Genomic DNA, 6,000 nt, shown 5'->3' on the forward strand with positions numbered 1-6,000 from the left:
AGCCACTTTTGACATGTTTACTTTCCATGAGGTATATAGGTTTATTTATAGATTAGATAATTACAGAGAAAAATACACTTTTGTAAGATTCATAAGTTAAAAAAAAAACTACAGTTAGGACAAAAAACTATTGGCTCCAAAGTTCACATTTTCTGTTGCTCTTGAATAGTGCCCACTGGGTACTGGACAGGTAGGAGAAAAAAAGACAAGAAAGGGAGGTAATAAAATTTGAATGAAAACATAATAGTTGAATGAATAACTAGGGGCACCTTTTAAAATGACGCAGAACATGTGTTATTGCAAAAGAAAGCAAACAGTACTTTGTATTAATAATACCAGCACAAGGGCAGCCAGTTAGTTTTGATCGTTTACAAAAAATAAAAAGTTGACAAACAAGGCAGAGATCTGAGAATTGGAGTGGAATAGATCAAGGGCTTGAAATCAGGCAACTGCTTTTTGAACTTCCTGTTTTAGGCAGTGAGGGTACTTCATAAGGAAGGCAGCACTATGGTCAATGGGATGAGAGAGGATTCAGCATTTGATAAAGCAAACTCTGAAATTGCTTCTACTCATATTATCATTCACTGCAGAGGACTTTGGTCTTATCTCTTTGAAAACATAAAAGAAAGCTAATTCATTTTAAAAGCAGTTTTATATTTGTCCCTCTGCAGCCCACTCAATGAGCTAATGTATTTAGGGAGCTTTTATCATGGAGCCAGCTTGGTTTCTCCCTTCTTCATACTAAGTAAATTTCAGTGAATTAAATGACAAAAAGCCATCTGCTTTCTATAAATAAGCTCTCCTAATACCTGGCAAATCTTAAAAGTCAAACTGACAAGGAATCCCAGCATGATCAATGATCCAAACTATAATTCATCCTCCACTGAGGACCACTGGTCTTGTTGTGGTCAACAGGAAGAGAAAGTGTCCATCTTTCTGATTTGGAGGGCAGTATTTTTTAAGAAACTCAATTTGATAATCATTACACATGCTGTTCCAACAGTCCAGGTTAGGTATCTTTTGCTACAATGTTGAGACAGAACCTACTTAAACAGTCATCTCAAATGCATCTTCCTCATGATATCTGCTCTAATTCACTAGTATGTAATTATTTTCATAATAATAAATGTATTGGTAGCAATAATTATCATTTAATTATTAAGAAATTAATATGGGATAGCCATTTACATGTGTCATTTACATAAATTTCACATGACAACTATTGCAGGTAAATATCAGTTTGATTAACTGTATGAGGAAAATAAGGCATAGAACAGTTTAAAAGTTCCCCAAATTACACAGATATGTAATGGCAGAACAAAGTGTGGAACCAGAGCAACCTGGAATCAAAGCTACAGTAGTTCTATTTTTACTTTTTTAAGGAACCGCCATACTGTCCTCCATAGTGGCTGTACCAATTTACATTCCCACCAACAGTCCAAGAGGGTTTCCTTCCTATTCACACCCTTTCAACATTTGTCAACAGATTTTTTGTTGGCCATTCTGACAAGTATGAGGTGATATCTCATTGTAGTTGATCTGCATTTTTTTAATAATTAGTAATATTGATCATCTTTTCATGTACCTCATGGACCTATAGTCTGTCAGACAGAGTGAAGTCATGGGGAGGGAGGTGGGAGGGGGGTTCAGGATGGGGAACACATGTACACCTGTGGTGGATTCATGTCAATGTATAGCAAAACAAATACAATATTGTAAAGTAATTAGCCTCCAATTAAAATAAATAAATTTATTTAAAAAAAGAGAAAAACAAATATTGTATATTAATACATATATGTGGAATCTAGAAAACTGGAACAGATTAATGTATTTGCAGGGCAGGAATAGAAATGCAGACATAGAGGACATAAGGGTGGACAGGAGGAGGGGGAAGAGGAGTGGGATGAATTGGGAGGTTAGGACTGACATATAAACACTGCCGGATGTGAAATAGCTAGCTAGTGGGAACCTGCCGTATAGCATAGGGGACTCATCTTTCTGCTCCGTGGTGACTTAGATGGGTGTGATGGAGGGCTTGGTGCTGGTGGAAGTTCCTAGGGGGAGGGGAATATATGTATACGTATAGCTGAATCACTTTGTTGTTTGACTTCCCTGGTGGCTCAGACAGTAAAGAGTCTGCCTACAATGCGGTAGACCCAGGTTTGATTCCTGGGTCAGGAAGATCCCCTGGAGAAGGAAATGGCAACCCACTCCAGTACTCTTGCCTGGAAAACCCCATGGATGGAGGAGTGTGGTGGGCTACAATCCATGGGGTCGCAAAGAGTAGGACACAACTGAGCAACCTCACTTCACTTCACTTTGTTGTTTAGCAGAAACAAATACAAAATTGTGAAGAAATTATACTCCAATTTTTAAAAAATTGTGTTAATCACTATGCTATGAACATGCAACTACAGCACTTTCCTAATTATACTATAGTATCTTTGTTTGTATATGTCTGTCTACCCCAATAAAATAGAAATGCTTCAAGGGGAGAGACCAGCTATCATTCATTTTTATTTTAGCATCCTCTACAATAGTGACTTGCCTATAGCAGATACTCAGTTAAATTTTTCTAAGCATCTTCCATTTTACAGTTGAGAGACTGGCAATAACAGGCACTTTATATTTTGCTAAGAGGATTCTATGAATTATCACATAAGATTTCAAGAGTTGTTCCTGAATATAAGTTTGTAATAAATAGTAACTACATAAAGGAGGCTGAGACAAAGTCTCAGTAGAAGTGTGAGATCTTTCTGATAAAATGATGACCTCTGGATAGTTAGAAGAAAAGTTTATTTGTGTTACCCTTCCTCCTAAGAATATTTGCCTGGAGAAATGACAGAATATTCTGTTTGGACTAAGTTGTATGTTGTGTAGTGGTTCAGTAAAAAAAAAAAAAAAGAATTCCAAAAAAGAGGATTCCTAGAAAATTTATGTTCTATTTGATACCATACCTTGTAGATATCATGGGCAAGATAACAGGCGTCTGGATCTTTCCTGCCTGTGTTCTTAGAAGTCATGTGTGTATCTAGTCACCTGTTCTTACTGGTGTCAGGAAGTTTGTGCTATGCCTATGGCTATGAACCATTCTCTTTTGCTTTTCTCTTCAACAAATATTTATTGAGTTTCTATTCTGTATTAGGAGCTGTTCTAGGCACTAGATACACTGTAGTAAAAAACAGGAAGGGCCCAGCCCTCATGAAGATTCCTCAAGCTTCCATGGTGGCTTGGAGGTTAAAGCGTCTGCCTCCAGTGCAGGAGACCTGGGTTCAATCCCTGGGTCGGGAAGATCCCCTGGAGAAGGAAATGGTAACCCACTCCAGTATTCTTGCCTGGAGAATCCCATGGACAGAGAAGCCTGGTAGGCTACAGTCCATGGGGTCGCAAAGAGTTGGACATGACTGAGCGACTTCACCTTCACCTTCATGAAGATTACAACCAGCTATTACTGTTCATGGACTCTCTTTTTTATGTTTTGGTATTTGTCCTTAGTAATGTAATGTTATGTAAAAGGTATATATTCTAGGTATACTTGATATACCATAAATCAAAATTTTCTGGGCAGTGGCTTGACTCCTCACTTCAATAATTGACTGTATTAATCTTAAAAATGTTTTAGAAATTCCAATGCTCCTTATCCTTTTACATATGGAAACAGAAAAAGTGTGGCAGGCAACAATACTAAAAACATCCCTCACACCAAAAATATTAGACTCAAAAATGTTAAAGAAGGATATTCCCACATAAAAACAACACTTCAAGGCCACAGCAGATAAGTATTTCCTATAAATTCACAGAGTCTGAGGAATATCAGTAAAATGAAGAAGCAGAAAACCACTCCCAATTAAAAGACCAAGAGGAATACCCTGAAAGAACACACAATAAAAGCCCTTTCCAGTCTACTAGATCCTGAGTTCAAACAGAAGGTAATAAAAGTGCTGAAGGAATTCAGAAAGGCCATATATAGAAATGCAGATCATTGTAATAAGGAACTAGAAATTACAGAGTCAATTAAAATTAAAAATCCCTTTGCCAAGATGAAAGCTGAGCTGAAGGCAATAAACATCAACTAAATACTACAGAAGAATGAATAAATGATCTAGAAGAATGTAACTCACCCAGTAAGAACAGTAGACAGAAAGACAAACCAAAGTGAAAGCAATATATGAGACCTATGGAGTATAAAATGAGCCTATTTACACATAATTGGGATCCCAGAAGGAGAGTAAAAAGAAAGAAAAGGGGATCAAAAATATATCTGAAGAAATTAAATTCACACACCTAAAGTAGGTAACCAGGTTTGGGAATCAGAGAAGGTCTGAAACAAGATGAACATAAAAGACCTACATCAACACATATTATAATTTACATGGGAAAAAATAGAAATAGAGGATCCTAAAGGCAGAAAGAAAAAAAACAAAAACAGTTAATTACAAAGTGAACCCAATAAGGCTATTTTCTCTACAGAAAAGTTGCAGGCCAGAGGGAGTGGCAAAATATATTCAAAGTCCTGTAAGAGAAAAATCTGAAACCTCGGATACTTCACCCAGCATTATCACTTAGGATAGAAGGAGAGGTAAAGAATTCCCCCCAAAGTAAAAGAATACAGCCATACTAAACCCATCCTAAAGGAAATATTGAGAGATCTTATCTACATAGTAGAGAATCAAGAATCTAAAGGAAACAGGAAATCATATTTGGGAAACAAATCATTTAAGCCAATATATAGATTAATTTTTTGTGTGTGAAAGTGATAACTACAATGTACAGCAAAAAAATAAACATGAAGGATGACAGAAAATCATAAATATGTGGAGGAGGGGAGGAAGAAAATGAAAGTTTTTGTTTTTTGAAGAAGATGTTTGAGCCTTTATGACTACCAGTCTAAAGCAAGCAGATATACGAAGGGGTTAACATACTTGAAAAACAAGGTAACCACAAATTGAAAAACATAGCATAGATTCACACACACAAAAAGAGAGAGGGAACTCAAGCATGATACAAAAGAAAACCATAAAAGATAAAAAGAAATGCAAAATCCACTGAGAGATTTAAAATGGCAATAAGTACTTATCTGTCAATATTTACCATAAATGTCAATGGACTAAGTGTCTCCTGCATTGCAAGCAGATTCTTTTCTTTACTTTCTGAGCTACCAAGGAAACCCAAGAATATTGCAGTGGGTAGCCTATTCCTTCTGCAGGGGATCTTTCTGGCTCAGGGATTGAACTGGAGTCTCCTGCATTGCAGGTGGATCCTTAACCAGCTGAGACACCAGGGAAGGCCAAATAAAAAGAAGAAAGCAAAATCATCTGGAAGATTGAGGCCATAAAGAAAGATAAGGAAGGACGCCGTATAATGACAAGGATCAATATAGAAGATATTACACTTGTGAACATATACACACCCAATACAAAAGCACTTAAATATATAAATGGAGAAGGAAATGGCAACCCATTCCAGTATGCTCACCTGGAAAATCCTATGGACAGAAGTACTTGGTGGGCTACAGTCCAAGAACTTGCAAAATAGTTGGACCCAACTTAGAGACTAAACAATAAACATATAAAATATGGACAGAAGGGGAAAGAACAGACAGGAATACAATAGCTGTAGGAGACTTTAATATCCCACTCACATCAATGGATAGATCTTCTAGAAAGAAAAGAATAAAGCAATAAAGATCCTTAATGACACAACACTTGAACTTAATTGATATTTTCAGGACATTACATACAGAAAAAAAAAAAAAATCCCAGAATACACATTTTTTTAAATTGCACATTGAACACTCTCTAGGCTAGACCACATACTAGAGCAAAACACAAGCCTCAATAAATTTAAGAGGATGAACATTTCAAGACTCTTTTCTGAGCACAGTGGCATGAACCTAGAAACTGTACACATATTTTAAATGAATAACCAGTAAGAACCTACTGCATAGCACATGGAACTCTGCTTAATATTATATAACAACTAAATGGGAAAATAATTTCA

The sequence above is a fragment of the Bos taurus genome, chromosome 18 (assembly GCF_002263795.3).
Source record: "Bos taurus isolate L1 Dominette 01449 registration number 42190680 breed Hereford chromosome 18, ARS-UCD2.0, whole genome shotgun sequence".
In the NCBI taxonomy this organism is placed as follows: domain Eukaryota; kingdom Metazoa; phylum Chordata; class Mammalia; order Artiodactyla; family Bovidae; genus Bos; species Bos taurus.